The sequence below is a fragment of the Rousettus aegyptiacus genome, unplaced genomic scaffold (assembly GCF_014176215.1).
Source record: "Rousettus aegyptiacus isolate mRouAeg1 unplaced genomic scaffold, mRouAeg1.p scaffold_m13_p_2, whole genome shotgun sequence".
NCBI classification, from domain to species: domain Eukaryota; kingdom Metazoa; phylum Chordata; class Mammalia; order Chiroptera; family Pteropodidae; genus Rousettus; species Rousettus aegyptiacus.
In genome coordinates, this window is record NW_023416295.1 from 129,853,590 (window position 1) to 129,880,654 (window position 27,065).

General features: G+C 37.1%; 1 protein-coding gene across 5 annotated transcripts in view; it reads right to left on the reverse strand.

Annotated features, from left to right (window-relative positions):
* Nucleotides 1-26,448, reverse strand: part of SCN8A (sodium voltage-gated channel alpha subunit 8) — a 166,685-nt gene extending 140,237 nt beyond the window's left edge. For 4 of the 5 annotated variants that reach the window (XM_036236494.1, XM_016142642.2, XM_016142648.2 and 1 more), the window contains exon 1: nt 26,039-26,162. The gene's annotated coding sequence lies outside the window, so the exon portion shown is untranslated. Of the gene's footprint in view, nt 1-26,038; nt 26,163-26,351 lie in introns of those variants that run through there. The other variant, XM_016142643.2, reaches the window with a different exon arrangement.
* Nucleotides 26,449-27,065: the final 617 nt, after the last annotated feature.

Sequence of the window (27,065 nt, forward strand, 5' to 3'; positions counted from 1 at the left end):
GTGATTAAACTCTAATGCTGCACAGTCTGTCAGTTTCCTATATAATTAAATATAAAAACTAAAGTATAACCAGCAATCACTAAATAGCCAAGTGAGCTGAAAACTATGTTCACAAAAAAACCTATACACAAATGTTTATAGCATCTTTATCTATAAGCGACCAAGATGTCTTTCAACAGGTGAATGGATAAACAAATGGCATATCCATAGAATGGAATATTATTCAATGACAAAAAGGAACAAGCTATTGGTTCATACAACAATATGGAGGAATCTTAAATATGTTTTGCTAAATGAAAGACCACATATTATATGATTCCATTTATGTAAGAGGCAAATCAATAGGTATGGAAAACAGATTAGTGGTGTCTAAACAGATTAGATAGTGTGCTATGAGGTACAAAGGAATGCACAGGGAACCTGCTCTGTATAGTACTGGGGTGGTAGAGACATGACTATGTACATGTCAAAATCCATACAACTGTACCCTACAAAAGAGTGAACTCTATAGTGTATGCAAATTTTTAAAAAATCAAATAGGATGTTAGGGAATCCCAAAATGGAATGCAGACTAAGACAAATTAATCTAACATATTATAAACATATGACATGAACTTACTGAGGAAAAAAGGAGCTAACCTAAGTTATCTTGGAAAATGCTGTTTCTACTGGAAATAATAAGGCTAAAGACAAAAGGAATTGTACATAAACACTATACTCTAGTTGGTAAATTTGTTGCTCACAGGAGTCAGAGTTAACAATTCTGAACCTGCTTTACTTGTGTCCAGGATTGAATAAATAAGCAATCCACTTATGTACTGTGGTGAATGGTGAGAGGTGAGTTTCTCATTGTTGGACAGGGAACAGCAGATAAGCAAGGGGGAAAGTCTAGAATAATAAATTCTGTGTTACTGGAACAAAGTCAGAGACATCAGTGTGAACCCACATTTAGCTTAACATATATACAGATGAATTGATACAGAAATAATTATAAATATATATATACATGAGTATGTATACATATGCATATTTCCTAGCTCTATCCATTGAGAGGGCCTAGTAGCAATGCACACATCCAATGCTCAGATCTTGGTCTTTCCAATGGAAAGAATTAGGGCTCCCTCGAAAAATGGCTAGTTCTAAAGCTAGGGCAGGAAAAATATAAGATGAGCCAGGAACATCTTCTAGTTCCAGAAAGTAAGGAAGTGTTCAAGTAGCAAAAGGAGAAGGTCATGTCAAAGGGATACAGAACCCAATGTGGAATAGCCCCTAATAGCCAAAACTGGAACAATGTGAGCAACAAAATAAATAGCATGGTATTGCATTATAGCCCAAAGTATTAAAATAAATACATGAGTCCATACTGATATAAATTAATGACAATAAACACATGGGTAGGGGGGTAAATCTTCCTTCACAGAAGAATTCCTAATAATATACAGAGATTCTACTTCCTCCAGGAGGTGGAGCTTAATCTTATCCCTCCTACCTCAAGTGTAGGTTGGACTTAGTGACTTACTTCCAAAGAATACTGTGTGGAGAGGGGAAAAATAAGTCACTTTACAGTGGAGAAACCTGGCAAACACTATCTTAACCTCTAAGGTATACTTCCTCAAAACCCATAACTCTAGTCTAACCATAAGAAAGACTTCAGACAAATCCAAATTGAGGAACAGTTTATAAAATATCTCACCAGCACGCCTCGAAACTGCCAAGGTCAGAAAAAACAGGGATGTGTGAAAAACTGTCACAGACCAGAGGTGACTGAGGAGACATGATGACTAAATGCAATGTGGTACATTGGACTAGATCCTGGAACAGGAAAAGGACATTAGAGTAAAAACTGGTAAAATCCAAATAAAGTCTGAAATTCAGCTGTGAGGCACCAATATTGATTTCTTAGTTTTGATGAACATACCATAATAATGTAAGATGTTAACATTAGGAGACACTGGATCTTTACAAGTCTCTGTAAATGTAAAATCATTACAAAATAAAAAGTTGATTTTCTAATTATGTAACGCTGGGTTAGGGTCAAATTAGTAAATTAACTAGTTAAAATTTTATTTGCAAGATTTCTGTATGACAAGTATAGAATCACATTATTGGGCATATCTTTTTACAGAGAGCAAATAAAGTGCATTTGACATTATCTTATAAACGGAATCCACTGTAAAATGCTTCTATTAATAAAGAAAATACATTTCCATGGCACATTCATGATCGGATGCTTCTTTACTAGAGGCAGAAATAATTCCTGAAATATAGGAGTAGATATCTTTTCTTTGAGGATTCCTTCCTTCCTGTCCACACTTTCAGATAAGATTAACTGGGTTTCCCTGGCCATTTGTCCAGGTAGCAAAACTCCGGTCTCTCTTGGGACTCTCATCTTGTTTGGTCTGGATGCTGGCCTGCCTAGAAGAGGCCCAGGGCTGTGGCTGAGACTCTGCCCCTTCCTTCTTGAACTCACTATTGCCTCTCACACAAAACTAAAGAAGTCTGAACTACTCCAGTCTCTCTGTGTCCACATTACATTATTCCCATAAGCATTACTTTATACGTGAACTGATAACAGTGATGTCCTAGTCTGTAGCCAAACAACTGTGTAAGATATCAGAACTGAAGAGGAATACCTGACACTCACCCCTACTATTACATTTTTAGGGAGCTCACTATCTAAAAGGGGTCATATAATACACTTTGAATTCCTCAATGAAAAGTGGCACTATTTTTAAGGTAGTGATTTAAAATTCTAAGAATTCATTGGCTGCCCTGTGGGAAAGATGTATACTAACCATAAACTTTTATCTCTAAATCTAGATTCAGAAAATAGTATTCAAAAGGGAATTTATTTCTAGACCTGAAGATATACAATAAGTTTATAGCTGGCAAAGGCCACGCTTGCTTAACTTGCTATATATGCTAAGTGGAGAAGGTCGCAAAACTTTAAGATATAAAAGATACAGCATTTAAGCAGTAAAAAGTTTCTTGACAGTCTTTCCTCTATTGCATTACTCTATAAAGCCGCTACCAGGCAAAGATGAAGGCTACTCTATAAGCCATGTTGCAGCATCGTCCAGGAAGCCTGCTCCACTCGTCATTATAAGAACCACTATACTTTTCTTTCCCAGTCTGCCCCACAGTGGTGTCTGATTCTTACAGACCTTTTTGTTTTTCTTTCTTTCTTTCTTTCTTTTTTTTAATTTAACTGGCATGGAACAGGTTCAGCAGCAAATCCAAACAAAAATTTCCAAGAACATTTTGTGTAATGGTTGCTTTACTGTATTAAGTGCACAGCCTTCTAAGATGTTTTTTCTTTGTTCAATATTTTCTACTATATTGAATTTCTTTAAAAAATTAATACATGCTCATCTCAATTTCTCAAATAATACAGAGTTAAATATATAAAATGTTAAACCAAGATGACTATTTGAAGTGCTACCCAAACCAGTTTTATTACTTAATAATTTACTCAAGTAAAATCCTAGCTTAGAAGAACATACTATTTGCCTTAAAGCATCTTTTTTTTAAAGATCAATTTTATAGTTAATTTTATTTATTAAAATTTATTGAAGCAGATACCAATACTACCAAAGCCAAGTAAACATGAATGTTTTTAAGCATTTCACTGATCTAATTTCTGGTCTCGGGTGTAATGTCATAAGAACTTTTATTAGGAAAATGCTCTACTATATTGGAAAATCCATATCTCAGGTTTCTGAAGAACACCTGGATTTCAAATGAATACCATTAACCATCAAAAAAACCCTAAATGACGACTTTTTGGTCTCCATAATATTAAATACGTCTCCAAGACTGCTTCTTACACAATTTTTTCACATCACGTGTGCTAGGAATCAGGAAAAAATGATCATTATATTTATAGACCTTTTGCTCCACCACCAATCAGTAGAGTAAATGATAAGTTTTCACTTGCCCTCTCATCTTAAATAAGCATGGCTGTATAGATGAGAATACAGGATAGACAAAATGTTCCTCAAAAAAAATGGCTTTAATTCAGCATTTGAGGGTTAGGAACTGACTGTCTAATCAGTTGTTCATCCAAATCTTCATGACTGTCATATCCTTCTTTTTGTCTGTTTACTAGTTATTTTATGATATTTTTTTCACATCTTACTGGCATGTCTCTTACTAGAATTAGAACGGGAAGGAAAGAAGGAAAATACCAATTAACTCATTTTTTTCACATAATTTTGGTAAAAGACTTGGCAGAACTAGAGTTAGAAAAAATATTTAACATCATATTAAGGTTTCTATCACCTATTCTAATCACCTCTCCTTACTAAAGCTTAAAAAGTTGATGGATTATTTGCAATTGTATGAAATAAAGTTATCGATATGCTACTAACAATCTGGCTATTTTAAACGGACACACATACTCTTGGGCCCAGCAATTTCACTCCCAGGTATTTATTTTAAAGATATTGCCTCATATAGGCATAATATGTGTACAAGGATATTCAATGCAACTTCCCTTTAATAATGAAGGACTGAAATGGATAGAGTAAATGTTTATTTATTTACTGAATAAATATACATTTATGGGTGGAATAACAACCATCAATAATGAGCTATTAAGTAAATCATAGTGTGTTCATTTAAAGGCATTGTACATAGCTGCTAAAAAGAATGAGTCCTTCTGTAGACACTGATATGGAAAGATCTCCAGGACTTATGTGAGAAAGCAAGGAATAGAGCAATGTATACAGTATATGCCCTTTTTTTTTGTTTGTTAATATGTGCACCTTATCCCTACTTTAGGTTTGGTGATGTGTGGAATAGCTCTGTAGGAATACACAAGAAAATGGCCAGTGGGTGCTTAGAGAAGAAGGAAATGGATGGCCTGAGGATAGTAAGTGAGAAAGACGTACCTCTCTCACTATGTTTCCTTTGTAACCTTCTAATTTGGTACAAACACTGTTGATTCGAAAAACTTTTAATTTAAATTTAAAAATTAAAAAGGAGGAGACAGCACATTGCACCAAAACTGCCGGAGTAATTCTGTGGTTGTACCTCCTCCACTAGGGACCCTGAGACCTTTCAGTCTAGTCACTTATCTTTCAGGACTGATAACCTGCCTAGAAGCCACCACCTTTCTTGCCTCTGCCACCCCTGGTCCTCTCAGCATGTGTTTATTAAATAACCAAAGTTTCTGGTTCCAGTCAAGATGAAATATGTCTACTCCACCCTGTCTCTCCCACTGAAGTCAACTAAAATCCTTGGGTAGAACTGCTCCATGTATTACCTGATGACGCTAAAAAGGAATTGATAGCAGGTTAATTTGGGGGGGGGGTACCCAAACTCGAAATATCATAAACCAGCAAAGGGTTCCCTTTTCCTTCCTCTGGTATCTCTTGACCTAGATTCAAAGACAACCCAAACCCAGAACTGTGCACCAGATGCAGACAGAAAGACTTCTAAGAAATAGTCCAAAAAATGGGAAAGGGAGCCCCTAAAAGTCAAAAGAAATAAAGGAAATCCTTTGATTTTGTTTGTCCCTACCCCAAGGCAATTAGGGAGCAGTGGCAATGACAACAGCAGTTAGATAGGAAAACTTTTTCTGTCCAGAGGAAGTGAGATCGCAAGAGCATAGAGGGAATCTCCACTGCTTTGTTTTCTCCACCTATCATCTTGCCATTTGGTTCCCAAGGGAATTGTCAGCACAGGGAGTGCAGAACAGAGAAATTAAAGTCTCAGCTTTCTAGCAAGAGGAGCAGAAAGGGAAATCCTTCGGATCTGAAAAATATTGGAGAACAACAGGAAAAAGAGGGAGCTGAGTAAAGTTGTATCTGAACTCCAAGGCTCATCTCCAGGCTGCACATGCAAGTACCTGATCCTAAACAACACACTAAAGGTTATGACACAATCTATGGGGCATACCACTGCCTAGGTCTGAGACTGGCCACTGACTGATACATACATGGCACTGACTAAATGTATATGCACAGCAAATACTCTGAAACAAAACAGATACTCAACTCCAGCCCATAGAAGGCAGGTAGGTGTTTGCAGCCTAAACGTAAATGGATTGATTTCCTGCTAAACAAACAAACAAACAAACAAACATGAAAGAAAAGCAATCTATAGGATTTAAATAAGACCCAAAGTCTCATAATGTAATAGTCAAATTTGTCCAAGATAGAAATCCAAACTGAAAGAAACTGAAAATCTCAACATCTCACAAGGGAAGAGATAACCAGCAGACACCAACCCCAAGATATCAGAGTTATTAAAGACTTTAAAGCAGCTACTATATATCATGCTCCAATAAATAAATGCAAACACTCTTGAAGTGAATGAAGAAACAGAAAGTCTCGATAAAGAAAAAGAAAACTAAATAAATAAATAAATAAATAAGGAAAAATTTCAACTAAAAAATATAGTAACAGAAATTTTAAAATTCATTGGATTCATAGTATAATTGAGACAGAAGAGTCAGTGCACTTGAAGATGGCTCAACAAAAATTTTCCAAGATGAACAATAGAGAGAGATAAAAAAGAGCCTTGAGGACTCCTGGACAATACCAAAGACCTAACACTTATATCATCAAATGCCCATAAGGAAGAGTGAAAGAAGTGGTACAGAAAAAAATATCTGAAGAAATGATAGCTGGAAACTCACCAAATTTAGTAAAAGACATAAATTTGTAAATTCAAAAAAAAAAAAAGAAAAAACTCAATGAAGAGCAAAAAGGATAAACTGACAGAAATTCTCATCTAATAAAACTAAAATTAAAATTATCTTGAAAGCAGTCAGAAAAAATGATGTATTACATGTATGGAAACAATAATTCAAATAACTATGGATGTTTCATCAGAAACCATGGAGGACAGAAGGCAGTGGAACAAGATTTTTAAGTGCTGAAAAACAACAACTGTCAACCCAGAATTCTATATCCAGTGAAAATATCCATCAAAATGATGGTTTAAAACTAAGAGAATTAATCACCAGCAGATCCACCTAAAGAAATGCTAAAGTAAATTCTTCAGATGAAAAGGAAATAATACTATAGGAAAACTTAGAATTTCAGGAAAGAAGGAAAAATGGTAAATATATGAGTAAACGTAATAGCCTATTTTGTTCCTCTTAAGTCCTTTAAAATATGAATGGCGGTTGAAAGCAAAGTTATAATAACATATGATGGGGTTTTCAATGAATGTAGATATAATCCATATGATAATTACAACATAAGAGGGAGTGGGTGAACCAATCTATATGGTACTAAAGTTTCTATATTCCATTTGAAGTGATAAATATCAATTCTAAGTAGACCGAACACTAGGTATATATATTGTAATTCCTAGTCAACACTAAAATAACTATACAAATGAAGAAAGTAAAAAACTCAATAGATAAAAGAGAATACTAAAAACTATTCGAATAATCCAAAAGAAGGAAAAAAAGAGAAACGAAACAAACAAAAACCAGAGGGAAAAAACAAGAAACGAATAATAAAATGGCAGACGTAAATCCAAAATATCAATAATTATATTAAATGTAAATGGTCTAAATATATCAATTAAAAGATTGTCACAACGGATTTTTTTAAAGATATATGTTGTCTACCAGAAACCCACTAATACAATGGTATATGTAAGTTAAAAATAAAAGAATGCTAAATGCAATATGGCAGCATGGACTGGATTATAGAAAAGAAAAAGGACATTAGCAGAAAATCTGGTGAAATCCAAATAAAATTCTGTAGCTTATGTAAAAGAGTACTGTACCAACGTTAACTCCTTAGTTTTGATAAATGTATCTTATATATAAGATGTTAACATTAGGAGAAGCTGGTGAAGGGCATACTGGAACCCTCTGTATTATTTTTGCAACTCTTTTATAAATTTGAAATTATTTCAAAATTGAAAAAATATTTTAAGTAAAATTTTAAGTAAAAACAGGAGAAAATGTTTATATTAATCAGAAAATTGCAGTGGCTATCTTAATTACCATAAAAAATAGATGTCAAGGCAAGAAAAATACCAGACAAAAAGGGACATTAAATAATGCAAAAAAAGTTAATTCACTAAAAGACATAACAATCCTAAATGTATATTCCCCTAACAAAAAAGCCTCAAGTTATATAAAGCAAAAATTGATAGAACTAAGAGAAGTAAACAAATCTACAATTATAATTGGAGACTTCGATCTTTTCTTCTCAGTAATCTATAAAACAAGTGGGCTGAAAATAATCAAAGATATTAAAACATAAAGTTATATACCTTAAATATACACAATTCTTATTTGTCAAATATACTTCAATAAAGCTGAAAAAAAAGAGGTAAAATATAATGTTGCAATTAAATATAATTAAGTTTTATGTAAAAAGGAACATCAAGAATACAGAGGAGCTGAATAACACCATCAATTGAATGTATATAATTGACATTTATAAAACATTCCAGCTAACAACAGTAGTTTTCGAGTGCACAAGGAACATTCACCCAGACACACTATATCTTGGGTCATAAAACAAATCATAACAAACTTAAAAATATTGGAATCATACAAAGTATGCTAAAATGGAATTAAGCTAGAAATCAATAAAATAAAGACTCTGGAAAATCTCCCAATATCCAAAATACTCAAAATGACATACTTCTAAATAATTAATTGGTCAAAGAGGAAGTCTCAAGGGAAATAAAAATTCAACATATCGAAATTTGCGAACTGCAGACCATAGCAGTGCTTCGAGGGAAATTTACAGAATAAAAAGCTTATATTAGAAAAAAAAGGTCTCAAATCAACAATCTACCTTTTAAAAAAGTAGTAAATTAATTCAAAACAAGCAGAAAGAAAATAAAGAAATCAATTAAATTGAAAAGATGAATAAAGTTGATAAGCCTCTAGCCAAAAAAAAAAAAAAAAAAAAAAAGAATGAATACAGTAAACCCCCTTACCCATATTATTGCTTTCTGTGCAGTCAACCACAGTCCAAATATATTAAATGGAAAATTCCAGAAATAATTCATAAGTTTTAAATTGGGTGTCATTCTGAATAACGTGATGAAACCTCATTCTGTCCTACCTGGGGCATGAATCATCCCTTTGTCCAGCTATGCATGCTACCTACCTGTCGGTCACTTAGTAGCTATCTTGGTTACAAGATCTACTGTCATGGTATCACATCTCTTGTGTTCAAGTAACACTTATTTTACTTAATAACGGCCTCAAAGCACAAGAGTAGTGATGCTGGCAATTTGCGTATACCAAAAAGAAGCCATAAAGTGCTAACACTCTAAGTGAAAAGGCAATAGTGCTCCACTTAATAAGACACTTTATCATCTCACATAATTGGAAGAAGGGTGAATACAATACAATAAGGTATTTTGAAAGAGCGAGATACCACATTCACTTAACTTTTACTACAGTATTGTTATAAATGCTCTATTTTATTATTAATTATTGTTCATCTCTTACTGTGCCTAATTTATAAATTAAACTTTAATACAGGTAAGTACGTATAGGAAAAAACATAGTACACATAGGGTTCAGTACTATCCACTGTTTCAAGCATCCAGTGGGGGTCTTGGACTATATCCCCCATAGATAAGGGGAGACTACTGTATACAAGTTATCAATATCAGGAATGAAAGAAGGAATATCACTATATACCTACCGACATTAAAAAGGATAAGAAGGGAATACCACAAACAAATCTACGTACATAAATTTGGCAACTAAGATGAAATGAACCACTTCCTTGAAAGCTGCGAAGTACCAAACTCACCCAAAAAGAAATAGACAATCTAAGTAACTTAGATCAATGAAGCAATCAAATTTGCAGTTAAAAACCTTCAAACAAAGAAAACTCTTTGCTCAGATGGCTTCACTGGAGAATTCTATCAAATATTTAAAGAAGGAATTTTACACATTCTCTTCTAAAAAATATTAAAGGGAACATTTTCTAACTGCTTTTATAAAACCAGCATTATCCTAACACTAAAACCAAAGACAGCACAAGAAAAACACAAAACTACAGACCACTAGCCACATGAACATAAATGCAAAATTCCTCAAAAAATTATTAGCAAATCAAATCCAATAATATAGAATAACACATCACAACCAAGTAGTATTTATCTCAGGAATGCAAAGCTAGTTCAATATTTGAACATCAATCCATGCAATTGATTGTATTAACAAATTAAAGAAAAATCGTATGATCACATCAATTGATATCAAAAAAGCGTTTGACAAAATTAAACATCCATTCTTGATAAAACTTTGAGAAAACTAGGAATAGAAGAGAACTTAATCAAGAGTAGCTACAAAAACTAACAGCTGCCATTATACTTCATGATGAAATGCTAAATGCTATTTCTCTAAGATCAGGAAGAAGGCATAAATATCCACTCTCACCACTATCACTCAATTTTCCTGGAACTCTGTAATAAGAATGGAGAAGAAAAAGAAATAAAAGCATATAGATTAGAAAGAAAGAAAGCTGTCGCTTTTCACACTTTTCTGCATTGTCCATATAGAAAATCTCAAAAATCTATAATAAAGCTCCTAGAACTAATTAGTAAGTTTAACAAGGTGGTAAGATACAAGTCCAACAGAAATACATCATTTCTATACACAAGGAATGAATAATAAACTAAAATCTAAAATAAAAACATTTACAATAGCTTTAAAAATACTTAGATATAAATCTAACAAAACATGTACAAATTTATATGCTGAAAACTATAGAATGCTGATAAAAGAACTCAAATATAACCTAAATAAACAGATATATCATGTTCGTTGACGGAAAGACTCGATAGAGTTAAGATATTAATTCTCAAATTTATCTACAGATTTAATGTAGTTCCAGTCAAAATGCTATCAGGAGTTTTGCAGATACAGATAAACTAACTGTGAAATTTACATAGAAAAACAACAAGACTGTATGAAATATTTTCTTAGAAAGCTAGAATAAAGTTAGAAGACTTATTCTATAGAATTTTAAGTCTCGTATAAAGCTACAGTATAATAATCAAGACAGTAGTATTAATGAAGGGACAAACATACATGTCAATGGCGCAGAGTCTAGAAATAGAGCCACATAAATACAGACAATTGAGTTTTGATAAAGGTGCAATCATTTCAATGCAAAAGGACTATCTTTTCAATAACAATATTGCTGGAGTAATTGCACATCTGCAAAAAATTTTGTTAATGAACTTTGACCTAAAGTTCATAACTCATACAAAAATTAACTCAAATAAATCATAGAACTAAATGTAAAATATGAAATTAGAAAAACTTTTAGAAGAAAACAAAGAACATCTTTATGACCTTGGGTTAGGCAAAGAATTCTTATATCAAAACACAATCCATAAAATAAATTAATAAATTAAATTTAACCAAAATTTAAAACTTGACAAAAGACATTGTTAAGAGATAAAAAACAAAAGCTACTCACTAGGAGAAAATATGTCCAAGTAATTTACCTGATAAAAGATTTGTATCCGGTATACAGTAAAAGAAAAAAAACTCTCAAAACTCAGTTTCTAAGAAAACAAATAATCCAATTTAAACAATGAGGAAGAGATTTGAACAGACACTTCCCCAAAGATATATGGATGGCAATAAGCATTCGAAAAGATGCTCTATATCATTAGCCATTAGGGATATGCACACTGAAAACACAAGAGGTAACATTACACACCTATTAAAACAGCTAAAATAAAAACTCTGAATGCTCGATGTTACTAATCATCAGAACAAATCAAAGCTACAATAAGATATTACCTCTCATTTGTCAGATGACTATTACGAAAAAAAAAAAAAAACTTATCGAGAATGTGGAGAAATCTGCAAACCCTGTACACTGCTGCTGAGAATGCAAAAGGATGCAGCTGCTATGGAAAACAATATGGAGGTTCCTCAAAAAATTAAAAATAGAACTACCATATAATCCAGCAATACCACTTCAATATATATATCCCAAGAAATTGAAAACAAGATCTTGAAGAGACATTATCACTCCCATGTTCATCACAGCACTAGTCACAATAGCTAAGTTGGAAATAACCTAAACGTCCATCAACAGATGAATTGTTGTAAAAAATGTGGCATATACATAAAATAAAATACTATTCAGCCTTTAAAAAGAAAGAAATTCTGCAGGAAGGGGGAAAATGGCATGGATGACAGAGGCTTTGTTCATCCCTCCTGTGACCAAATCAAAGTTGTGACAGAAACACGGAGCAAACAGCAAGCAAAGTCGCCTGGGATCCAGATGAACAGAAGCACCACAACCAGGGAGGGAAATAATTAATCAGCCTGCAATGGTAGAAGATAGGAGAGGGCAGAGACACAAGGTTGCCTGGTCCCCAGTGGCTGAGTGGAACAGTGCCAGCCAGCAGCTGCTGACACCTCTTGAAGGGGCTGTCTGCAAGAAGACTTTCACAGTGACGGACCAGGTGGGCTGCATGGGAAGCACCAGGGACTTACAGGGGGACACTGAGCTGTTGGAGTGAGGGCCGGAGGTGAGGCTCTATCTTGGGCAGAAGTGCTGGCGGTATCCGTTGTTCCTCTGTTGATCCCTCCCCACCCCACCAGTGTGCATACTCAGTGCTACCATAGCTGAGACGTCATCAAACTGAATAACAGAGGTCCCTTCACCCAGAGGATTCCCTGAAACTCCACCTTCTCCAATTTGTGGCCCCACCCATGCCACCTCCGGTTGTGTCCTCAATGAGTCTGGTGCTCCTTCCTGAGCAGCTCCAAGACTCACACTAGTGGCAGCTGACCTCAGTTTCTGGTGTGGCCCCTTGAGGCAACTATAAGCACAGCATCTGCATGATGAATCTTAACAAATGGTCCTAGAGGGGCACACTTTCCCTGCAGCTGAACCACTCTCAGTCAGGACTGTGCCACTGGACACCTACTACACAAAGCCATGCTAAAAAGACCGGGAGACTTAGGAGCTTTGATTACTACATAGAAACAGACACAGAAAGGCAGCCAAAATGGAGAAAGAAGCAGAAACCATATGAGAGAATAGAACAGAGATCCAGGAATAATGGGGTCAAGCAATCTAACAGACGCAAAGTTCAAAACACTGGTTATAAAGATGCTCAATGAACTTAAGAAAAAAACACGTATCAAAAACATGAATAAAGAATGGTAATAACTACATTCCTATCAACAAGTATCTCAAATGGAAAAGAACTAAGTGCTCCAACCAAAAGATAGGGTGGCAGAATGGACAAGAAAACAAGACCCCTACGTTTGCTGTCTGAAAGAGACTCACTTCAGATTAAAAGACACACACAGACTCAAAGGAAGGGGTTGGAAAAAGATATTGCCTTGCTAGACCTAGAGGGTATTGCACTGACTGAAATAAGTCAGACAGAGAAAGACAAATATCACACAATTTCACGTACATGTGAAATCTAAAGAACAAAATAAACAACAACAACAATGGAAATAAACTCAGAAATACAAAGAATATTTTGAGGGCTACAAGATGGGAGGTGGGTTAGGGGTGTGGTAAAATAGGGCAAAGAGATTAAGAAGTACAAATGGATAGTTAAAAAATGGACATGGAGATATAAAGTATAACATAAGGAAAATAGTTAATAATGTTGTAATACATATGTAAGGTGGTCCTAGATTTAGTGATCACTTTGTAAATTATATAGATCTCTAATCACCATGCTGTACAACTGAACGAATATATTATTGTATGCCAACTATAATTGAAAAAACTCATTGCATTGTACAACAAAAATACGAGCAACTAATCATCTATTATATTTCAATAAAGCCAGAGAAAAAGGAAATTCTGACATGTGTTATGACATTGGATGAACTTTGATGACATTATGCTAAGTGTAATAAGCTAGTTACAGAAAGAGAAATATTGCATGATTGCCTTATATGAGATACCTAAAATAGTCGAATTCATAGAATGCAAGTGGAATGACAGTTGTCAGGGGCTGGGAGGAGAGGAAAATGGAAGTTTACTAATCAATGGGCATAAAGTTTCAGTTAAGTAGGATGAGTAAGTTCTAAACTATTGTACCTATAGTTAACAATAATGTATTACACATCTAAAATTCTGCTGAGAGTAGATCTCACACCTCAATAAAATAAACTAAAAAAAATCTGACAATACCAAGTGCAAATGAGGATATGGAGCAACTGAACATTACTGGTGGGGATGCAAAATGGTATAACCACTCCAAGAAATAGTTTGGCAGTTTCTTATAAAAGTAAATATACACTTACTATATTACCTAGCAATTTCAGTCTTCGGGATATCTTTGAGAAATGTAAATTTAGGTTCACAGAAAAACCCATACATGAATGTTTATAGCAGCACTATTCATAATTGATCGAAACTAGACACATTCAAACATCCTTCAACAGATGACTGGATAAATAAACTATCATGTAACCATATAATGGAATACTACTCAGCAATAAAAAAGAACAAATTACTAATAAATATAATAACATGGATAAACCTCGAAGCTATTGTGCTGAGTGAAAGAAGCCAATCTCAAAAGATTATCTACTGTAGTACGATTCCATTTATATGACATTTTAGAAAAGACAAAACTATAGGAATGGAGAACTGATCAGAGTAGCTAGGCATTAGGGGTGAGGGAGAGTCCGGCTACAAAGGGGTAGCAGTGAGGAGCTCTTTGAGGTGGTGGAACTGTTCTGTGTGCTGACTTTGGTGGTGGTTAAATAGATCTATATACATGCATTAAAATTCATGGAACTGTACACCAAAATTTTTTTCAGTCATACTATTTGTAAATTTAGAAAATAATAATCATAAAAGAAAAAATTATCAAAGCTGTTAAAAACATTTTAAATAAAAGCTGTCATACATGAGCTAAAACTTCAAAAGTTTTTCAAATATTAGTTCTATTAAACTTATGCTTGAGAAGGAACGAGTATCTTATTTGGTTGTGGTGCTATAATAGGAATAGGTTTCCAAATAGGAAAAAGAGCTCTGTCCCAGGGGCACTGTGTATTGGTCACAACTAGACCGCAGGGGTTCTGATACCTAAATTCTGGGCATAGAAACATCAGATACCACTTGCCAAAAATGCAGACTCGCAGCCATACTTTAAACTCTATAGATCCACACTAGATTTTTTATAATACTCCCAAAAGTCAGCATTCAATTCTCACAAATAAAAGTTCTTACTAGGTTCTATGATTAAACCATGGAAGGAAAAAACAGCTAGAAAGGCCTTGACAACCCAACATCTATAAACAGAAGCAGTGCCTATAAGAAGCTGATGGTTCTGGAATCCTGGCTAGAAAAGTGACACTGCTTTCTGGGGATGATATTTTTTCTTGAGATTGTGCAACAGATTGCATTGAGTGACAAGTGCGTTGCTCTTAAAAAAAACCAAAAACCAAAAAACAACAAAAAACACCTTTTCTCTAAGCACTACCCTAGGCAAAGGGCAAAGGCAGGGAGGGCTCTAGAGCAGAGCCCAAAGCAGGGCAAGTAAGTCACAGTGCCCTGATGACTGCTGTACCTCCTCACTGGAAACCTGCTGAGGAGTGGGAGGTGAAAGACATGGCAACTCCTATCACCTACAAGCAACAATATAAACCAAAGACTTAATAAAGGTCAGGAAGGAGCTAGCAACGAAGCCCATCAGCCTCCAAAGGTCAGGTTGGATATAATCTAATTAGAAACAAAGGTAGAAAACACAGATCTAATAAATAACAAGTCTTTGATATCCATCCACTCATCACATAAAATGGACTTTTCTTTGACCTATAAAGCTTTTGAGTAATTTCTAATGCCATGAGTCTACATTAAGATCCCAAAATAAAAGAAGTCCTATTCCTTTGGCACTTATGTCTGAAGTTTCCAGTATGATTCAGGAAAAAAAAAAAAAAAAAAGCCTTGTGAGGTAAGTGAAATACTCACATGATCATTCTACTTTGTTTCCCCTCTATACTTAATCACTCAATCTGTGCCTTTCTTGAGTCTTATACCCACCCACCTCTTTTCTAAAGACAAGGAAGAAGAAATATTATAAAAAAGAAGGAAAGTAAAAATAAAATCTATAAATATTACTTGCACTAGAACATCTAGATTAATAAAACAGATGTTCATCATTCAGTTAAGTGGTCTTTATGGACTTTCCTCATCCCAGGCTACCTTAAGAATCCCTTCCCAAGGGGCTGTTGTTTAACTGTTCTTAATTACTGTTACTTTGAGCATTCAAACTAGGAAGCAGGTACAAACTTACAACGTAATTGCACAGAGAGCCTCCCAATGCGATTACTATAAGGATGCTTTGCATCCTTAAATAGAGTGATGAATTTACTAACATCTTGTACGTGAACTCTGCCTGCTCTATTAGTTCCACACAAACCATGGGGACTTCTGACAACTGTCTGGGTGCAAGCTGTGGCAAATATTAATAGAATTTGCAAGAACTCAGCAACTTTAGTGGTGAGAGGAAAACAATATTAACAAATTAAAGGAAAATTTTTATTGCATTATATTAAATTGCTTTTCTCTAGGTGCATTCTGTTATTTTGTACGTATACGTTCTGATGTTCCAATCACTCTTTACTTTTTCTTACTCAGTGATCTTTACTGACTACAAAAGGTTGGAACAGAACCCAAGCTCCCTGAGCTCAACCTTTTCTCCAATTATCACTGAATACAGAAGTTGCACATTATGACCCACTGGCCAGTAATACACCCCAGTTTCACTAAGGAAATTTATTCAAGTCTGACATTTTGTATCCACAGTCCAAGATTCAGTCCCCTAAACAGAAAGTAACAATACTGACTGGTAAGGTTTACCTCTTTCTTTTTACTTTCACCTATTAGAATCCTCTCATTTTCCACCTTTAACTCAGCCTACAATTTCAAATACCATGGCTCTCATGAAGCACATAGACCATAAGCATATAATCAAAGAAAGCCACCGAGTTTCAGTAAGGACAAAATGGCCATCCACTAGGTCTATGAAAAGGAGCATAATCCTTATTTCTTTATCCACTAAGATAAAGGTTAGTTGAGAATATCAAGAAAAAAGATGAGTTAAGTGTCTATAAATACAATGAAAGACTCCAAAATAAGAAAAGAATAGACCCACAAAAATTAAGTAATCTTTATCAGTGAGAGAGCACAGAAAATAAGGAATCTAGAAGATTTAAGTTTTTCTTAAATAACGTTAGAAGTTCAAGGGGGAAAATCCCTCTACAGAGAAAAGATTAAAAATTAGAAATAAAGATAGCTTGCTAACCAAGATGCTCTGGACTAGACTGCCTACACTTATTACAGAAATATTATTCCAGATTTTCTAAACAGAAGAGTCTCTGTCTCTAAACTTTGACAGCAAAATAATTTTTAACTACTCCTCTTCCCTTTCCCCAATGTAAGGTCATTCACCAAGCTCTACTGAAAGTCTTCCTATTAACCACTTCTTATATTAGAAAAATGTTAAACACACATATCCATGTGACACACATTACAAAATTATATTATTTTCCTTCCTTCCCATCTTCATCTTTACTATCCTAGTCCAAGCCTTTGTCACCACAGAGCTAGGCCAAATCCAAGAGTCAATCAGCTGGATGTCCATTCCTTGTTCCAGGCTATCCTATTATACACTGCTGCCCAATCCTCCTGATACATTACAGCACAGCTTTGATGATGTGTCATTCTATAACCTCTCAGAAATTTTCTATGTTCTCCATTGCCTCTCAGGATAAATGCAATTTCCAAAATCCTTAATGTTTGGCTAACTCTACCCTATCTTTGCAAGCTTATCTGCCACACCCTAACCCAACTGATTTATTCACTGCTCCCCCAAAACACTTTGTACATTCTCACTTTCTCACTTTGGCTCACACTGCTCTACACAGCCATTTTGTAAAGCCCAGCTGAAATCGTACTTCTTCCATCAACCTGTCTCTGATCATACCAGCTTGAAGCTCTCCTTTCTAAAAAATCAATTTACTTATTTTCTATACCACTTGTGTGGCAATTAAACCCTTTTCAACTGTTATCATGAACTATTCAAAAATCTTTTATTAAACATTTTGTATTTATATTTTACCAAATAAGTTCCTAGAACATAAAGCCTGTCTTTTCTATATCTTTCAATGCCTGTCACAATGCCTCACCCTTAGTTGCGACTCCCTAAATATTTGTTGATTGGTGTGGTCAAGACATGTGCTTTATAACTCCCTATAGAAAGTAAAAGTTCTATGTGTGTATTGAGACTAACAGTTCTCAAGGTCATATCTTCCTCTATACTTTTATTTTTCATAGATGATTCTCAAATTGAAACCGAAAAATACAATGTAGTTACTAGAAAGGATTGTTTTGGTTCAAACTAACTTTTTACTTTAAATAAGCTAAGAAATTAGAATATAAATTTCACTAAGAAAAATAAAACATAAAGGATTATCTATACCAAAAGGAAAGGGGGGAATTAATTGATCTAAGATTATCCAGAATGAGTTAAAATTCTTTATTTTAACTGTCTTCCTCCAAAGACAATGGAAACAATTGTGTCTGGAGTAAGGGGAGAGAATGTAATAGGTGCATATACATATGTAGAAAAGGATGAAGAGAAACTGGTAACTAACAGTAGTTGCCTTTATGGAGTACATACTAGGTGATTGGAAGATAGTATAAGAAGACTTAACATTGAAGCTTCTAATTTTTGAACCCTGTGCTGTTAACTACGCAAACAAATAAATTTAGAAGATATACTTTATGACATAGAATGGAAGAGCTACATTAATATTTAAAAAACAAAACACCTTCCTAAAGTTCCATGCCCTATCCAGATTAGGATAACTCTCGTTCGGTAGTACACAGAGATGTATCCAAGGGAATCTGCATAGAGAATTCCTTCTCTTAAAATATGAACAGTTCCCTAAATTCACATCCAAATTCCCCTGTCCATTTTCACTGTAGCCATTATTTCCCTCTCACTCTCCATTCTACTGATTCCTCACACTCCCGATACTTACTTCCCTATCACAACACAAATATTTTACAATGTCTTATTTGTTTCAAGGCATCTTTCCCAGAAACAAGACATTTCTCCTCTTAAGTCTTCACCAAAAGCTTAGGAAATCCAATTGAGAATTCTATAGCAAATGAGATTTCTGGGTATTCTGACCTTTGAAAAAGCTCCACCAGTCACATTTGCAACCAGCTCAATTTTTTCTCTGCAATTTAATAATGCATCAATTTGTTTTCATTTAAAAGCATTTTATTTAGCGTCTTATTAAGACAAAGAGACACTAGTGAATATGAAGTGAAAGCCTGTTGCATTATCCTTAATTGAAGAAGAATTCCTCTTGAAACAAGAAACTAATGATGTAATAAATTAAGCCTGATTTATTTGTGGGGCTGTCGCTCAGTAAAATGAAGGGAAAATGCTATTTCACACTGTCTTTCGGCAGACATCAGGCTTCTAGAGGCTCAGTGTTCAACTGTCTGTACAATTAAAATAAGAAAAGAATAAGAAAGGAGAAAAAATTAACTGCTTTTTTCATTGATACAGTAGTTGTGATCTCTTCCTTTATCAACCATCTAGAAATTTAAAGTAATATTTTAATTTTGACTTTTTCTCCCTTCCCAAGTTCACTCTGGTAAATATTGATTAAATACCCAAAATGCAAAAAAGGAGAAGAAAATAAATGACAGACATAATTCGCAGCCTAGATAACCCATCCTTGGATAAATAAGTATTCACTATATATCTCTAATGTTCTTACTCCCCAGGAACCCAAAAGATTTTACAGTGTAAAAACTGCACTAATTAACCGACATGAAAGGAGCCTGTTAATACGTCTTTTGAGGGATTTCAGCGCTTTCCATTTCCAGACCTTGGGACAAATTCAATAAACACAGATACCTCTCTCTATCACCAATGGTGCATATACAAGTGCTCCAAACCTCTACAGCTAACATTTTTATCATCCTACCCTTCCAGGATGAAGAGGGCTTCAGTCCCAAACTAAGAGATCCTCTTAGACCCTAAGATTCCCAGCATTTAGTTTTTTTGTTTGTTTATTTCACTCTCAAGTTGACATATCTCCACATACCATATAAGGGAAATCTTAACTAGTATCCCCTTTCACTTTTGCTCTTCTAGCCTGAGCCTCCCAGAACTTTTTATGCTTCAATGCTCATATCCCTCCCGGCATCGATCCCTAGTACACTGTTCTTCTCCAAGTTCTATGCCAAGTTGAGCCTTGCGTAAGCAAAGAAGTCCAGGTGGTAGTGGTCAAATTCCCCTGTGGTCCTAGTTATAAGTTATGTTGGCAATGTGAGGGCATTTATCAGTAGCCAAGTGTATATATTTATTTGCAAAAGAAAAGGAAAAAAGATAGGCAGACACCAAGACATGATGACCTTTTAAAAAGCAGCTAGGATAACTAAAGAAACGAGTATGTTACTTTAATGCTTTCTATATTTTCATTCATATTCTATTTGTTGATAAATTTGCTGTTCATTTTTCCTCATCCTTCCTGCTTCCAAGATGCTCTCCTTCAAAAGTACTTTTTTCCCTTCTTCTGCCTATGCCCACTCACTAAGATATGTTTAGCTACCTAGGATAATGATAATTTCTTAAAATAAAGCCAAAATTGTTCACATTCTTGATTATATGAACACCAGAATATAATACCATCTAATGGGAAAAAATCTTTAAGCATGAGTCAACCAACCTGGACACCCGTCTCCACATCACCATTTAATTAATGGTCTTATAGCCTTGGACAACTCACCTGAGCACCAAAATTCTTACTCAGTTTCCTCAGCTATAAAATGGGTAGAATAATATTTGCCTTACCTAATTCAACTATCAACTAACAGAAAGATTTTTAAAGCTTTTATAAACAGACAAACATACAGTAATAATTAAAGGTAAATGGTTAGCTATGAGATCTAAATGTATGAGACCCAATCAAATAAAGCAGTTCAAAGACTATAAAATGGAAAAAACCTAGATAGATCCTGAAGACAAAACAACTATAACATGTATAGTCATTTACCATATTAAAATATCCAGCCCAATGAAGCAAAAAGGACCCTCAGCCTTTGGGCCCATTTCACCTTCAGGTCCCAGGCTGTAGCCAAAAAGAGCCCAGTTGCCTGCCAATTGGTGAGTGCCAAGGTTTTCCTTTTTGGTAAAGAGTCCTATTCTAGATAGTTTGGGAATGAATGAGGAAAGAGTTACTCGGATAACTGCGTTTGCATTGTGGTGGTGGAGATCAGCACTGCAGTTGTGTAATAAAACTTTTCTCCATTTAGACTAGCAATGTCCACCCCCAAGTCAGGGCACCTGCGATTCTATCCTCCATGCCAGAATGAAGATAAAGCAACTGTCTGCTTTTCAGACTACTGAAATTTAATAGTTCATATATACTATATCAAATACACATATAAATACACATTAAGCTGCTAAATCCCCAGACAGAAAGGAGCTAATATATATTGAGCTCCGTATGTCAGAAACCATAAGGAAACAGAGATTTCATTTAATCCCCCACAAACACCCTGAAATGTAAGTATTATTATTCCTACTTTTATAGATGAGAACACTGAAGCTCAGATAGATTAAATAACTTGCCCAAGGTCACAAAGCTAATAAGTAGCAGAGTCAAGGCTTGAACTTAGTTTTGCCTAACTCCAAAGCCCACACTGCTTCTGGCATTTTCTTCTCAATGGTATAACTACGGCAAAATTTTGGGTCTTCATTTTACCTTAGTTCTTGACATAGTACTTACCTGCATGTCTTGGTTATATTTTTATAACTTCATGAGGGGACAGAGAAAAAACCTCCATAAAATTTCCTTGTCTTCTCTTTTCCTGCATTTCCTTCCTATTCCTGCACAAACTATTTGTTTTAGGCTGAATCACTGGGTTAGACCTAAGAGTCTGAAATACATTTCAGCAACTAATATACCTAAAGGGTGAATGTTCTATTTCCTTCATTTAACACTTTAATAGCGATAGTTTTTGAGCATGGTATCATTTTCTAAGCTGGTTCTTGCCATTTAAAGTGTTAATGCCTACAATGCCTCATACAGAGTAGGTGCAGAGGGAAAATATTTGTTGATTCATTGACTGAGGAAGGTTTCTTTATTCCTCTAGTTAACTTACTATATTTAAATCAAGAGATTTTATAGGAGTCCAATTCTAAGAATGTATTCTTTCACATTAGATAATTTTTTTGGAAATTTTATAAATGATTCAGAAAAAAGGTAAATTGAAATATAAAAATCTAGTGTTTAAGTCCCTAAGTAACTAACTGATGGACTATGAACTTAAAGAGTTTTAAGGCTTGGTTTAAAAATACTGTTATTCTCAAAATAAATGAACAAACAAAACAGAAACGAACTCAGGGATACCGAGAATGGATGGTTGCCAGATGCGAGGTTGAGGAGATGGGTGGAAAAGGTGAACAGATTAAGAAATACAAATTGCCAGTTATAAAAGTCACAGGGATGTACAACATAGAAAATATAGTCAATAATATTATAATAACTAGGTATGGTGTCAGGTGGGTACGAGACTTATTGGGGTGATCATTTTGTAAATTATATATATGTCTAATCACTATGTTTTACACCTGAAACTAACATAATATTGTATGTCAACTGTAATTGATATAGTGAAATACAGATAGCTTCTGCTAGGGTGGTAAGACTGACTTTTTTTCATTTTTTAAATATAACAAAATTTTTCTGCAATAAGTATGTTATTTTTATAATTATGGAAACTGACCCCACTCTGCATAAACTATACATTTTAATACTTTTTATACAGTGTGTTTATTTTCTCAGACATAATCCATAAAAATTAAGTATTCATTAATTCATGCATGTTTCTCTAGAACAACTTATTACATAATAGCACATTAAAAATATTTTTTTTCCGTCCCTAGAATGTTTTTCTTGCTTTAGGTGAATATGTCCCTATCTTTCTGTTTTTTCAAGCAGGCACAGGTTTCTTGTATACTCTTCATAAAACAATAATTGTCAACCTTTTCTTGATAACAAACACAAGTATGACATTTACCCCTGATATAGCCCCAGTTTATGTCTTTTAACTTTATGTTACCTTTTCAGTGATGTTAAAGCACTTCAACCACAGCGGAATAGGCTACTTTATTTGGTAGTAAGTTCCCTATCAATGGAAATATTTAAAACAGAAATATTCCATAAGGGGATTCCTGTGCTGAGGAGGAGGTTGTACACGCTGAAATTTATGGTCCCCTTCCTAGTCTAAGATTTTAAAATAATTTTTTTTGACGTCTACTTTAGTGATATAATGGATCATATGCAGGCCTCTGTTATGTTGAGTTCTTTTCCCCAGCTCACTGTTTATATCAACCCAGAGAAGATGTCCTTCTGAAACAGGTTAATTTAGTGAGCTTTCTGATTACTCCTTGTGGAGACCAATTCCTATAATATTAACAGTTTCTTGCTTTTTGAAATTATTAAAATGTGCTGAAAAAAATGCTGTCAGCAAAATGTCACTGTATAACTAACACAGGGATCTGCTGAAGCTGGTCTAACTGCCTCTATGAGGGGCAGCCAAAATGAAGAATTATGTGGGAGTAATAAAATATGATAACTAGGCCTGCAATGTCAAATATAAACCCAGCTGCGTATGCACACACACATCTACAGGAAAGCCTGCTAATAATAAAAGCAAAGAAAAACCCAAATTATGTTCAGCATGTGTACACTTACTTCACCACAGGACTGGTCAGGGAACTGTCCTTTTCAGCACCACATCAAGAAACCCTGGCGCAAGCCTGAACACAGGCAACCAAAGCTGACTGGTAAGAAAAATTTGTTAATGCTCCTACAAAGAAAGCAACAAGCAACTGTATATTGTTTGTTTTTAAGTATGTTATATTCTAATTCATAATCCTTTATTAATTTAAAATAAAGTTCTTCAAGTATTTTGATGAAAGCTGACAAAAACTCCAAATGAAAACCAAAGATATACTAAGTCGGCCTTTAGAACTCAACCAAAGGAACCAATAACTGCCCTGCACTATCAAGAATTGCTTTGCAATACCCACCACCAGCCCTACTAAGAAATACGACACATTTACACATACCCTGAATGAGAGGTTCAAAGAACATGGAACATGCTTGAAGTCCTCTCTAGGGAGAACCTCAATTTCTAGGACAGAGAATGCTTGCTGAATACCTAACCATTACTACCACCCCCTTTCCGAGCAATCAAATTCTCTTTCAGGGAGAACTGAAGGCCTTATGGGTCATGAGTTCCAAAGGAAAAATGCTGCAGTATTTCAAGAACCAGGTTACAGGCAATGTGCTACAAAGCTTTCAGCATTTTAAGTCTGATTCCCCAGAGATCCCTACCAGGATGGTACCCAGTGGTAATGTTCTCCATTTGCATTACACATCAAAAAAGGGGCGGGGGATCTTCCTTCCCCCAAATACCTTCTAATGCACGTGGAGAAAAGAGAAGTACAGACCTTGTGAAACAGTGAAAAACTACCACACCCGAAATCTCCCTTGGAAATCTAAAACATCCCCAAGCCCTAACATATCGCTACCTCTCTAAAGGATCTCCAGGTTCGAACTTGAGAAACAGTTATAAAATGCACTCTCCCCCTTTGCCCCCACAGCCGTCACCCACACTCCCTGATTCCATCCCTGCTTCTCTGGTGCCCACTGTGCATTAAAAACAGTTTTCCCTGTAGGTAAAGCTTGCTCCATGCTAATTATTTCTCCCACCCCCTGAATTGGCCAGATGTAATGCAAAGTTTCTTTTACTCCCACCCCCAACAGATGACATCCTTTTATTACAAACACTGATGCTGAATTTTGGAATCTCTGGATATAAAATGTATTCCCCCATGTTTCAAAAACTGCAGTGTAACTGAGGAAGAGGGCACAGGGTGGAGTAGTTGGAAGGAATGCATGGTTTGAAGATAATAATAAATGCATACTTATCAGACTGAAAAATGATTACCACTCCACCTCATCTCCAAGCTGGTGCCCCTGAAGGGGTCTGAAAGCCCTGACTAACCCCTGGAAAGTTAACTGCCAAGTCTTCACCGGTGGTTGCTGGGGGCACGGAGGGGATGGAGTTGAGCTCTCAGGGAAAATGCAGAGGCTTTGCAGTCCCCCAAGTATCTACAGAGAACTAGAGAGGAGGGGTCCACGCCTGTGGAGCTGGGCAGTCCCATTCGCCCAACGCAAACAAGAAGCCCATGGTGCTGCCTGTGGTGGTGAGGTGGGGGAGGGAAGGGAGGGAGGAGGACAGGAACAAGCTCTGCATCGGGTGGCATGGGGGTGGGGTGGGGGAAGGGGATATTCTGAAAGTGATGTACTCCCTAATGCAGGAATCCTAGCCTTCCCAGGTAGGTCCTGGGTGCCCCCAACACAGCCCCAGAGCACCCTGTCGGAAGGGGTCCAGACGCATCCGAGTAAAGGACAGGGAAAGTCCTGGCTGCCCTAAGAACCCCAGTCTTCTGCAGTTGGTAACAATCTGAAGCTATATGGGGGAGACGGATGCAGTAAGATATGGGGGAGGGAGTGGATCTGAGGGGTTACTGTAGGAAGATCCCGACAGCGCGGCCCTTCCCAGTACAACCCGGCGAGGGGCCCCGACTCTCTCCGGGCCCTGGGAGATGGGGCGGCGGAGGAGTTGGGGGGGGGGGCGGGAGGTGAGCGCTGCACTACCTAAGAGGCGCTGAGGGCAGGCCAGTGTCCCCCAATGCAGGCAAGAGACGAGAAGAGCGAGGCTGTATGGCGGTGGGGGCCGGTGATCCTCAATTTTCCTCAGGGACCCCCGGTAAACACGGGAGAAGGAAGCAAGACTTCCAAACACCTGTCCAAAACAGGGAGGGCAGAAGCCTAGCTCCATGACCCCTGGAGCCCCACCGCGCACGCTGCGGCAAAGCCCCTGACTGGAGATGGGCGAGCCCCGCTCCAAGGTCCCGAGACCAGAGGGGGAACCCAGCGGGCGAGGAGCGGCAGCAAGGCGGGGTCTCTGGGGCGACTTACGGCAGCGTCGGCGAAGGAGGCAGCGGCGGCCCTAGCGCGGAGCCCAGGAGGCGCGGCCGGACTGCAGAGGTGCCGAGGCTGCGGCGGGCGGGACTGCGGTGGGCGCCATCTTGGAGCGCTCCCCGCGCCCGCCCCCCGCACCGCCCGAGTTCTTGCATAATTGATGACTCGCGCCCGCTGCGCGCCACCGCGCGCGCCCCCGCCGCCGGGCCCCCCGCCCGCCCCGCCCCCGCGCCGACCCCCGGCGCGCGCCCCTCGCCGGCCCCGGGCCCCGCCCGCGCGCGCCGCTCCCTCCCGCCTGCGGTCCACCTACCCCTGCAGGGCGCGCCCGCTCACCCGCAGCGCGCCCGACGCCCGCCGGCTTGCTCGCTGGCTCTCAGGCGGGCGTCCCCGCGCCGCCCGGACCGGATCCAGGGCGAGAGAGCAGGGCGCCGGCAGGGGGCGCCGCTCCTGAGCGACTCGCGAGCGTCCCCGGGCCCGCCTCCTCGACGCCCCCGCGGAGCCGAGCGGGAGGGGCCCCGGGCTGAGCGCCGGGACGTGGCCGCGGGGCTTCGGCCAGCTGCCCGGCAGTTCTTGGGTGTTGGAAGCCAAAAGATTCTATATGGACTCGAGTGCCCCGTGGCCCTGTAAGTGCCAAGTCTCACCTTTTTCCTGAGCGGCAGTCGCAAAAGGAAATGCCAGGTAATATTGCCATGGTCAGTTGTTGGAGTTTCAGACATCTATAAACACAGCTCAATTTACATGATCTCAGTCCAAGTGAAAAAAAAAAAAACGCAATTGAAAATTTGTGATTCAGTGGACAGGGCCCTGGTTTGAGGAGTACGGAGACACAGCTTCCCTGACAGCCCAACCTCTGAAACTGTAAAGATCACCTTAATCTGTTTGAACCTCAGTTTGTCCATCTGTAAAGTAGGCATGAGCATTTGAACTGCTTACTCCACACTTTCTTACGAGGACCTAGATAATGAATGGGAGAACTAGCATTTTGTTGTGCTTCTCCTGTACATATTTCTTTCTACCCCAAGTT